The following is a 10,304-nucleotide window of genomic DNA, read 5'->3' as shown; positions in this document are numbered from 1 at the left end:
TTTTATCTTTCGCGTCGAATATCGATCGATATTAATAATTACTTAGATATATCGAGCCTCGCTCGATCATTTACACGTGCGAAAAATGCGAATAAGAAAAGGATTAGCGTTAATGTGCGACGGGATTCGGAGTCAGGGCGAAATAATAAGTGTTAAATCGAGTTGTTTCCGAAGTTTCTCGTTACGAAGTTTCCTCGTAAATTCGTTGTAAACTATTTCGAACTTCCGATACATTGATAAACGCGAGACCTCACAGAGGGACCGTTCACGAGATTAACGAACGTGAGACCTGATGAACGTCTTCGCGTTCGTATATTATATTAATTTACGTGTATAGCGGACCGATCAAAGTTTTACGGTCCATCTATTGAGGGAGGGCCTATCGTTGCTCCAAGCAACGATGGCACTTGAACATATTAGATAAAAAAAAAAAATAATAACAAAAAAAAAATAAAAATAAAAAATAATCTTTTAAACGGCCCCCTTCGGGCGCCACCACGTCTTCCAGTATTTGTATATTAATGATAAAAATCGACTATAAAGGATATATTATATATACATATACACATACATATATACATATAGCTATATATACATGGATGATACTAAATACTTGAGGGAAAGATGAAAAAGGTATATATTAAGAAAATGACAAAACGAAAGGAGCAGAAGGAAAAGAGAAGTGGTGAGAGAAAGAGAGAGAGGGGGAGAGAGAGAGAGAGAGAGAGAGAGAAAGAGAGATAGCAAACATTTCGACCTAATCGTTATGGAACGATAACACGATAAGATGCGAACGTAGGAAGAGTGTATTTTTAACAGGATATTAGAAGAGTTAGACGTGCGCGTCATTTATTCTTCTCTCCTCTTTTATCGAACATCGACACTTGTAATCCTTTCTTTCTCGCCTTAACTTCCTCTCGAATCCACATCCGCTATAAGAAATACTTATATTACTTACTTACTTAGTTACTTACTTAGAGATAAATACACGCGAAATTTCACCGATACCACCGACACGTTGAACGTTGAGAATCGTCGTACGATCGTCTTACATGTTTTTGTTTTGCGCCTTTGAACGTTCGTCTTGTAATACGTTCGACGAACGACGAGAGGACTCTCTTTCGAGGAATCACGAGATTACGAGAAAACGGGTATAAACAAACAGAGACGAAGATGATCTTCGCCATGTCGAGAAAATAACGTTGTCCTTGTTCCTCTTATTTGGACACGTTCTTATCGACTTCGACCTTCTGAATATAATAAAAAATAAAAAGAACCATTTTCGAGCTTCGAACGAGAGTTCCGTTGATTTTTAGACTTATTTTGTGATTTATTTCTTTTTTTTTATTTTTTATTTTTGTTTGGTTTGTTTTCTTCTTCTTCTTCTTCTTTTTTTCTGTTCATATTTTTACTCCTGTTTTTTCTTTTTTTTTTCTTGATTTTGTTTCTTTTCCTTTCCACTCTCCCAACGAACGAATAGACAAGGTGCGTAATTATAGTTAATTGATCGGTAGTGATCGATCGTCGGGCTCGTCGCATATAAATACACATAATAAATAATACCTACTTGAATACAAATATACATTTTACGTTAAAATTGTTATGGTTTTTCGTCCGACTATCGATCGTCGATCCTATTCCACTTGATCAAAAACAATTCCGAAATTGCGACGCATCTACGGATTCGCGATCATTCGTAGATATATTAAAAGAGAACGGAGGTAAACAAAGAAAAATAAATAAATAAATAAATAAAGGGAAAGAAAAAGAAGAAAAAAAAAGAATAGAAAATAAAAATGTAAATGAGTGTGACCGGTTTGAAAGGCTCGATTTACCGGAAGATTTGGCTTGCAACGAGAGTACCGTCGAGCCATTGTTAATGTTGTAACGCTTATCCGACGGCATTGCGAGCCAAATCGATGTTGATTAGCTTTTACGAATGAACGAACGAACGGATAAACGAATAAAAAGAAAGAAAAAAAAATCTCTTTCGTAAAACAAAAGAGACCGAATTAAATTTTGACTATTTGATCGTCGACAGAGAGGAGGAGGTCCCCGACGTCTATAATGTTATATAATATCTTTGTTAAAATCATTTTCAAATCAAATCCAATCGTTTCTTCTCGTGTTAGATCGATTCTTCTTTTCTTCGTTAGAACTCTGGTATATTGCAGCTCGAAAACGAAGAGAGAGAGAGAAAGAGAGAGAAGAGAGAGAGAGAGAGAGATAGTGAGAATATTCTCGAGATTCGTCTACGTTGTCCTTGAAGTGTGCCTTTGCTTGTATACACGACCGTACTGTTAAAAATGCTGTAAAAAGAAAAAAAAAAAAGAGAAAAAAGATAGAAAGAAAGAACGATATATTCCTTTATACACTCACACATACGCGCGCAAAAAAAGACGTACATGTTAGTTATCGAAGGCGTTAGAAACTATAATATATTACGATGATATAATAATAACGAGATACAAATACAGAAACTTCTCATTCGACGGAAATGGCCTTCTGAAAAAAAAAGAAAGAAGAGTAAAAAAAAAGAAAAAGGAAGAATTTTCAATCTGTTTTACTATAGAAAATTTTACATCGTGGAAAGAAAAGGAAGGAAGAAAAGAAAAAAAACAACAAGTGGGACAATCCGATTGTAAGATTTCAAAATAGGCGATAGTATACCAGAGTTCCATCGATCCTTTTCCTTTTTTATTATTATTATTATTATTATTATTATTATTATTATTATTATTATTATTATTATTATTATTATTATTAGCTATGATTAATTGCAAATCGTAATAGCAGTTTAGGGTGTTCCATCCATGAAAACACGATTTATCGAGACTTTGACTTTCTTAAGGATTGAATTAGCGTCGCGATTCGACGATAAATTATTGATCGCATTGATAGAAAATTAGTATTATTACATATATACATACATACGTACGTACGTACATCATACATACATACATACATACATACATACTTACATACATACATACATATTACCGTACGATTAAACGCACACGAACGCTTCCATTTTTGATCGTTAATATTCCAGCATTTAATTCCGATATTGGAAAATAGTCTGTGTCGTGGCACGACAATAAGCTCGAGCTGCAATATTTTATACCGAGATCTTTTTTATCTAACGTGTTGGCACTTGGAATACCCTTCGCTTATGTATAACGTGGTAATGTAAAGAAAAAAAAACAACAAAAAAAATAATATATATATATATATATTATAAAGATCAGAGGAGTTACGAGACACATACGTTGCGATAATAACGAACCGAGATATACGTATACATTAGTTTTATTTTATCGTTTAAGGCAAATACAAAAAAAGAAAAAAAGAAAAGAAAGAAAAGAAAAAATGACGAACTCTTTCAAAGATTCTCATTTTCGAATTACGATCGAATGCACGATGCACGTTGCGAATCATTTTGTCGCGAGATCGATGCGAAGAAAGAAATGACAAAAAAAGCAAAAAAAAAAGACAAAAGAGAAAGAGAAAGAAAATCAAACGAGAGGCGAAGAAGACGAAGAAAGTGCGAGGAAATAATTGAATATTTCTTCCCACCCCCAGTCCCGAATTTTTGTATTATTAGTTTCTTCGATTATATCCTAATCTACTTAGTAAAAGGTATTATATCGTGGCAATGCATAATCTTTCCAAGTTCAGCCTCGCCCAATTTCCGTTCTAGTCCGTCGTTTCGTGCATCGATCCAGGGGTAGGTTCAAAGCTACCCCTTCGATCTTTCACCAACACCCTCCACCCTCTAAAACGATCCTCGATTCGGAACCAAAGCTCTTTTGGCCGTCGGTAAACGTCGCGGAGAGCTCCGCTAGTTTTTAGCTTTAGAAAGAGAGAGAGAGAGAGAGAGAGAGAGAGAGAGAGAGAGAGAGAGAGAAAGAGAGAGAAAGAGAGTGTCTTGTCTATAGAATAAATATTAAACAGAATTATGTTAATTATATTGTACTTATTATAAAGAGAGAGAGAGAGAGAGAAAGAAAGGGACAGACGACGGCGACGACGACGACGAAAACGACGTTGATGATAATAATTATAATACTAATGTTAATAATTAATATCAATAATAATAATAATAATAATAATAACAATAATAATATTAATGATAATGATATCTGATAATAATACTAACTATTAATATTAATAATGATAATAATAATAATAATAATGAAAATAATAATGATAATGATAATGATAATGATAATGATAATGATGAGTAATAAACAATAAAACAATTCATTGCGCGAGCAGTTGACGACGGAGATGTGATGATAATAATATCCATTATTAAGATTAAGTTCTTCTGTAAAATAATAAAATCCAAACTTATGATATAGTGCGGATATATATATTATATATATATATATATACACACACACACAGACATATATATATATATAAAATAAATGAATTAACACAAAAGAGGAAGGAGTAAAGAGAAGAATCATAAGAAAAAATTAAAAAAAAAAAAATAAATAAATAAAATGAAATAAAATAAAAAAAGAAGAAAAAATAACAAAATGGCAATTCGATGATGCTCGTTGCGTGCCGACGTCGATGCTAAATATGATGATGTTGGCTATATAAATAAATGTTTTAATATACGCACATGTACATATATATATATATTTACTACACATATATTATATATACATATATATACATGTACGTATATAGAGACAAAAAATGATCCTTGTTATACGATCCAGACAATATATTGTAAAGGGACTTCTCGTAACTCGAGGATTAAATTTCATTTCAGTATTACGGAAGAGATGGATGTGCAAGAGGAAGAGAAATATGTCCACTGCGTGTATATGCGTGCGTGTGTGAGCGTCAGGAAGAAATAGAAAGAGTGAGAGAATGAAAAAGTGAGAGAGTGAGAGAGAGAGAGAGATAGAGAGAGAGAGATTGTGTCGAGGGGCCAGGAAATCGAAGAAAAAAAAGTAAAAAAAAAAGAAAAGAAAAGAAAAGAAAAGAAAGACGGAAAGAAAGAAAGAAGGAAAAAAGAAACTGAAAGGAAAATCGTCGAAACCCTTTTTGCGGCTTAAATTTTTCTTCGTCTTTTTACGATAGCGTTTATCTAGAATAATAGAGAGTTCTTTCGGTGTCTATTTTGAAAAAATATACATTACATACATATAGATATAGTATATACACGTACCGATTATACTCGATAATCGCGTACACAGTGCCGAATGATTGAAGAAATATAAGAAGAAAAGAAAGAAAGAAAGGAACAAAGAAAAAGAGAAAGAGAGAATGAAAAAACAAACAAGATTTTAGAGAGCACGGCAAAGCGCAAAAATAAATTTTGCTAGACGAGTCTTCATATTCCGCAAGCCTAGAAAGGGTTCAGACACGTAGATCACGATTCTCCCTGATTTTTTCTCGCAGCTCATTCGACGCGATCGTGTTTTATTATTATTATTATTTTTTTGTATTTTTTATTATTATTAATTTATCGATAATCTCTTTAACGATCTAATCGATTGAATGAACTGTGAACAAAAATCTGTGGCGAGATGTGAAAGGGAAGTGCGAGGGTCTTGCGTTGTTTTTGAACGTAATTATTTATGAACGGATGAGAAACGACCAAAAAAAGAGAAAGAAAGAAAGGAAGGAAGAAAGAAAGAAGTAAAGAAAAATGAAAAGGAAGAAGGAAAGAAAGAAAAAAGAGAGTCTGAAAGAGAAAGAGAGAGAGAGAGAGAGAGAGAGAGAGAGAAAATACGAACACGTTTGTCGAGCTTGCACGAAGAAGACATCGCGATGACAATAAAGGCGTCTCGCTTCCACACACGGTTATCCTCTCGATTATACATAATAATATCAAGCTTCTTTTTCCAGTGGTCCTAATGATAATAAACAATAAGACGAACCATCAAAGCTATATTTTTTAACACGACGATGTTACTCGAGCGAATAGAAAAACGAAAAAAAAAAATATAAAAATAATAAAAAAGGAAAAAAAAATTATAAAAAGAAGATGAAGAAAAGGAGGAAGTTATGAACGAGAAGAAAGAGAGAGAAAGAGAGAGAGAGAGAGAGAGGAGTTATCAATCAAACGCGTATCGAGCGACTTAAATGAAGGAGGATTAGATGACATACGAAGAAAACAAAAAAATAATAAAATTAAATAAGATAAAATAAAAAAAAATATATATATATATATATATAGAGAGAGAGAGAGAGAAAGAGAGAGAGAGAGAGAGAGAGAGAGAGAGAGGTAGTTGAACGAAAAAGAAACTTTTACGGAGCTTTACTCGCGAGAATAACTTAGGGACAAATTAGGCCAGATTAACTTCGACTCCGAATCTTTTTACCTTCTGTTTGTCGTCAGTATCCCTACGTACTAATTACCACCAATTATTATCAATATTTTTGATTATCTATAATTCAATGATTTTCTCTCTTCGTCATACAACAATCCTCGCCTGGTATATACATCCCTCATCTTTCCCCTCCCTATCCTATCTCATCCCCTATTCGCATGATCGGGCTAATTTTATACATATATATACTTTATACATATTATACATACATACGTAGACCATGAAGTTACGCAGTTATATTGAGAGAGAAAGAAAAAATGATAGAAGAGAGAAAGAGAGAAGATATTCGATTACGATGGTTATTATTCGTTAAATGGGAATATTTATTATCAATTCTTCTCGCGTAAGCCGGCCGGTCGTATACATATGTTATTATATATCATTGTACGTTCTCCTGGCCGAAAGACGAGAGTTTGATTGAATAGCGTGAATTATATAAAAGGGTATGTGTGTTAGATTGAAAAAGGGAGAAAGAGAGAAAGAGAGGGGGAGGGAAGGAGAGAGAGAGAGAAAGAGAAGTTGATGAATAATAATATTATTAATAATACTAATAATAATGATAATAATAATAATATTAATAATAAATAAATAAATAAATAAATAAATAAATAAATAATAATGAAACAAATAAAAGAAAACTCGAGAGACGTTATCCCGTCGTAATTATTATACGTTTTAATATCACTCGTGATTACGAGCCTAACGTATAAGCCGTCACAGATCGAAGTACGCGCATACATGTATGTCTATCGATTGGCCTTTTTTTATTTTGTACAATATTTGATCCGTAGAGAAAGAGAGAGAGAGAGAGAGAGAATGAGAATGAAAGAAAGAGTGAGAGAGAGAGAGAGAGAGAGAGAGAGAGAGAGAGAGAGAGAGAGAAAATATAACAGAGATAAGAATATTGTAATTGATAAACGAAATTCGTGTTATGGTCTGAGAAAAAGGGTATCGTATAATGTACGTTATTTAACGCTTTAACAGTCTGAAAAAGAAATACGATCTTCTATTTGATGTATTTATCAAACGTAAATACAGTGACGTCTATAATATATTGCAATAAAAACCAAATACAATAATTTCTCCAAGCGATACGTTCTTCCGATGGTTATCCTGTTTTTAACTTAAAAATCAAAAATTTTTTTCGTTAATCCATGGATAAAGCAAAACGACGTATTGGTAGTCAAGGATGTTGTAAGGAAAGAATATTACTATAATATTAACAAAGTGAGAATATATGTAAGTATTACTGTTGCAAAAGAAAAAAAAAGGAGTGGTTATTTATTAAGATGTCCATTTTGATGAGATCGTCTTAACGATTATATCTGTACCGTCGCTGTAACGTCGGCTCTTCATTCGCAACGTATTTTATTCGTCGGTATTTACAGATTATTAAAATATCGTAAAGATAAACTATTTGTCTTACCTATAATCAAAAGTTTCGATATTCGATATGACCTCGAGAAAAAAAAGAGGTCGCCGGTATGTCCCTGCTTTCTTCATATGCGATCGATGAGATCGATTTACCAGATTGATTCACGCGCCTAACCGAAATGATTCATAGAAGCGCTGTTGGTCCTAAATATTTTTAATGAAGAAGAATCAATTAGATTGTAATATTTACGAGGAATCAATGTATTTAGATTTTTAACGCTCGTTGTCGCTTAATTCTATAGTTAATTACGATCTATCGTTATTATTATGTAAACAGTCCAACACTTACCAAAAAACAATCGCAAAAGATCTTCCGTCGTTTCCAATATATTATCCGTAGAGTGTACGTCGATTGGTTCCACTGGCAAAACTATTGGTATAGGTGATAATTTTAAAAACGAAAAATCTAATTCCGGCATTTGTATATCGATCGTTTCAGAACTTTTTATATCTTTTTCTTTCGCTACGGCGATCGTCTGCAACGGTACCGACGTCGATGATAAATTAAACATTGAGGTAGAATTTGATTCCGGAAGTGGTTCGTCGATCGTAATTTTTTTAATAATTTTCTTCTTTTCCTTCGCGCCGACATTCTTCTTCGCAAATGGTTTCCTTCTCCTTCTTCGACGATATTCCGGAGGTATTTTCATAGCGGAAAGATTATGTCCACAATTATTTCATGATAACTCATTAAATTAGAAAAAAAACACACACACGCAAGCACACATGTATATCCATATATATAGAGATAAGTAACTCGATTTTTTCTATCGCGTCATCCCGACGATTACCAATTTTTTTTACGAACACAAATAAAAAGAATAAATAGTTTTCGGCTTCCCTGATATGACCGATACAAACTATTAATCACTTTGAGCACACCGAACGATCACATTTCGTAGCAGTTCACGCTTACGCGAAGAAGAATTATCGATTTTTGATCCTTCCGAGGTTCGCTATATCGTCGAAAAGAGATGGTAATATCCAGCAGCCAATAAGCGCGTAGAATGGATTAGCAGTAGGAGGCGCAAACGATATCGGCCAATCGCGTTGGTTCTTATTAAATATGAGCCAATAGCATTTCTCAAGAGATATTATAAGAGATATACTTCTCGTAAAAAAGGAAGATAGATATTAGCGAGAATTGTTACAGCTATGAATTCTGGGAAAATTTTTTTTCGACGAGAAACGGAAAAGAAGAGAGAGAGAGAGAGAGAGAGAGAGAGAGAGAGAGAGAGAGAGAATGTTAATATTCGTTACAGATGGACGACGATTATAATTATAATTATAATAAAGTATTATTACTAATTCCAAACTATCAGACTTACAAGGTACTAAACGATACTGTTTTTTTTTACATCGACTAATTGTACGTATCGTATTGTCGTACATTATCTGTCTTCTTGGTAGGTACCTGTGAACGAAAGGATTGTGTTACTTAATACATAAATATTTTTGAACTCGTGTCTACGTAAGAACGTATAGTTCTTCAAATCTGCATGCCGCTATGTTTCTCTTTGAAGATGGAAGGAGTAGTTAAAAAATGTTCATAGAGATGATTTGAAAAATTTCTAAAATAAATTTTTTTCTTTTTTTTTTTATCGCATCTTTCTCAATAGGGATTACTTTCAAGAAAAACGTTTTTAGGAAAGGAACTTTTATTTAGACAAAATTCAGAAAGAGAATCATCTTTTATATTGAATTACGAGTCTTGCAAATATTTTATTTTCTTGATAAAAAGTCTAAAATATTCCGTCGAAGAAAATGTATTACGTAAGGTTAGTAGCACGTAATCGTTTTTGTGGAAAATAATGGTGGCACATCAGCGCCTCTTTGTCGTTCGTGTCGGTCAGACGAAATATATCATCAACTATGGCATTTATACACGTGTACGTATAGTTTTAATGTGTTGAGACGTAAGAAAATAAATCCGTGTCTTTTTTTGCTTTGTAAGCGATTCCACGAGAGAAGCGAAGTACTACGTAGCAATGTAATTTTTCAAGGATATACGATAGAAATTTTTTTGCTCGTAATTTTTAACAGATTTTTGCCAACAATAATTCATTCGAAAGATAAAAAAATCGAACGACGAGACGACGTATTTAGAATTTTTTAAAACTTGACTTGAAAAAGACTCGTCCTAAAATCGTATTGGAATCGATATATTTTTTGGAACGAACGTACTAAAAAAATTATCGTCCGTCTTAAACCTTGATATACATTTATAAATAAAATAGTATCTTCTGAAAGCGATGGAGATTCATAAAGTATTATTCTTTGAAAATATCACAAATTTCTCTACGAATAAATCGTTCTATCATACTGTACAACTATTTATTCAAATACGATTAGCAATATATAATTTACGTACAATATATTGAAATATAATGAAAAAGAAAATATTTTGCAAACGTGAAATGAAATAAGCAGCCATTCGCCCGGTACTACTTGCATCACATAAGATTTCGATATATTGCAAGTAATACCGACCCAGGTCTTACCACGTGGAGG

At 33.0% G+C, this 10,304-nt stretch overlaps 1 long non-coding RNA gene across 1 annotated transcript; it reads right to left on the bottom strand.

Moving 5' to 3' along the window:
• Positions 1-2,342: 2,342 nt before the first annotated feature.
• LOC127065825 (uncharacterized) lies at positions 2,343-10,304 on the bottom strand. Its single transcript, XR_007782198.1, has 3 exons — positions 8,083-10,304; positions 7,786-7,937; positions 2,343-2,505 (listed from the first exon to the last, which is right to left on the bottom strand). It is a non-coding gene; the product is annotated as an uncharacterized LOC127065825 (long non-coding RNA).

Source organism: Vespula vulgaris, chromosome 8 (genome assembly GCF_905475345.1).
Source record: "Vespula vulgaris chromosome 8, iyVesVulg1.1, whole genome shotgun sequence".
NCBI lineage: Eukaryota > Metazoa > Arthropoda > Insecta > Hymenoptera > Vespidae > Vespula > Vespula vulgaris.
The sequence above is the reverse complement of the archived record's forward strand: the minus strand, read 5'-3'. Positions and strand labels throughout refer to the sequence as shown.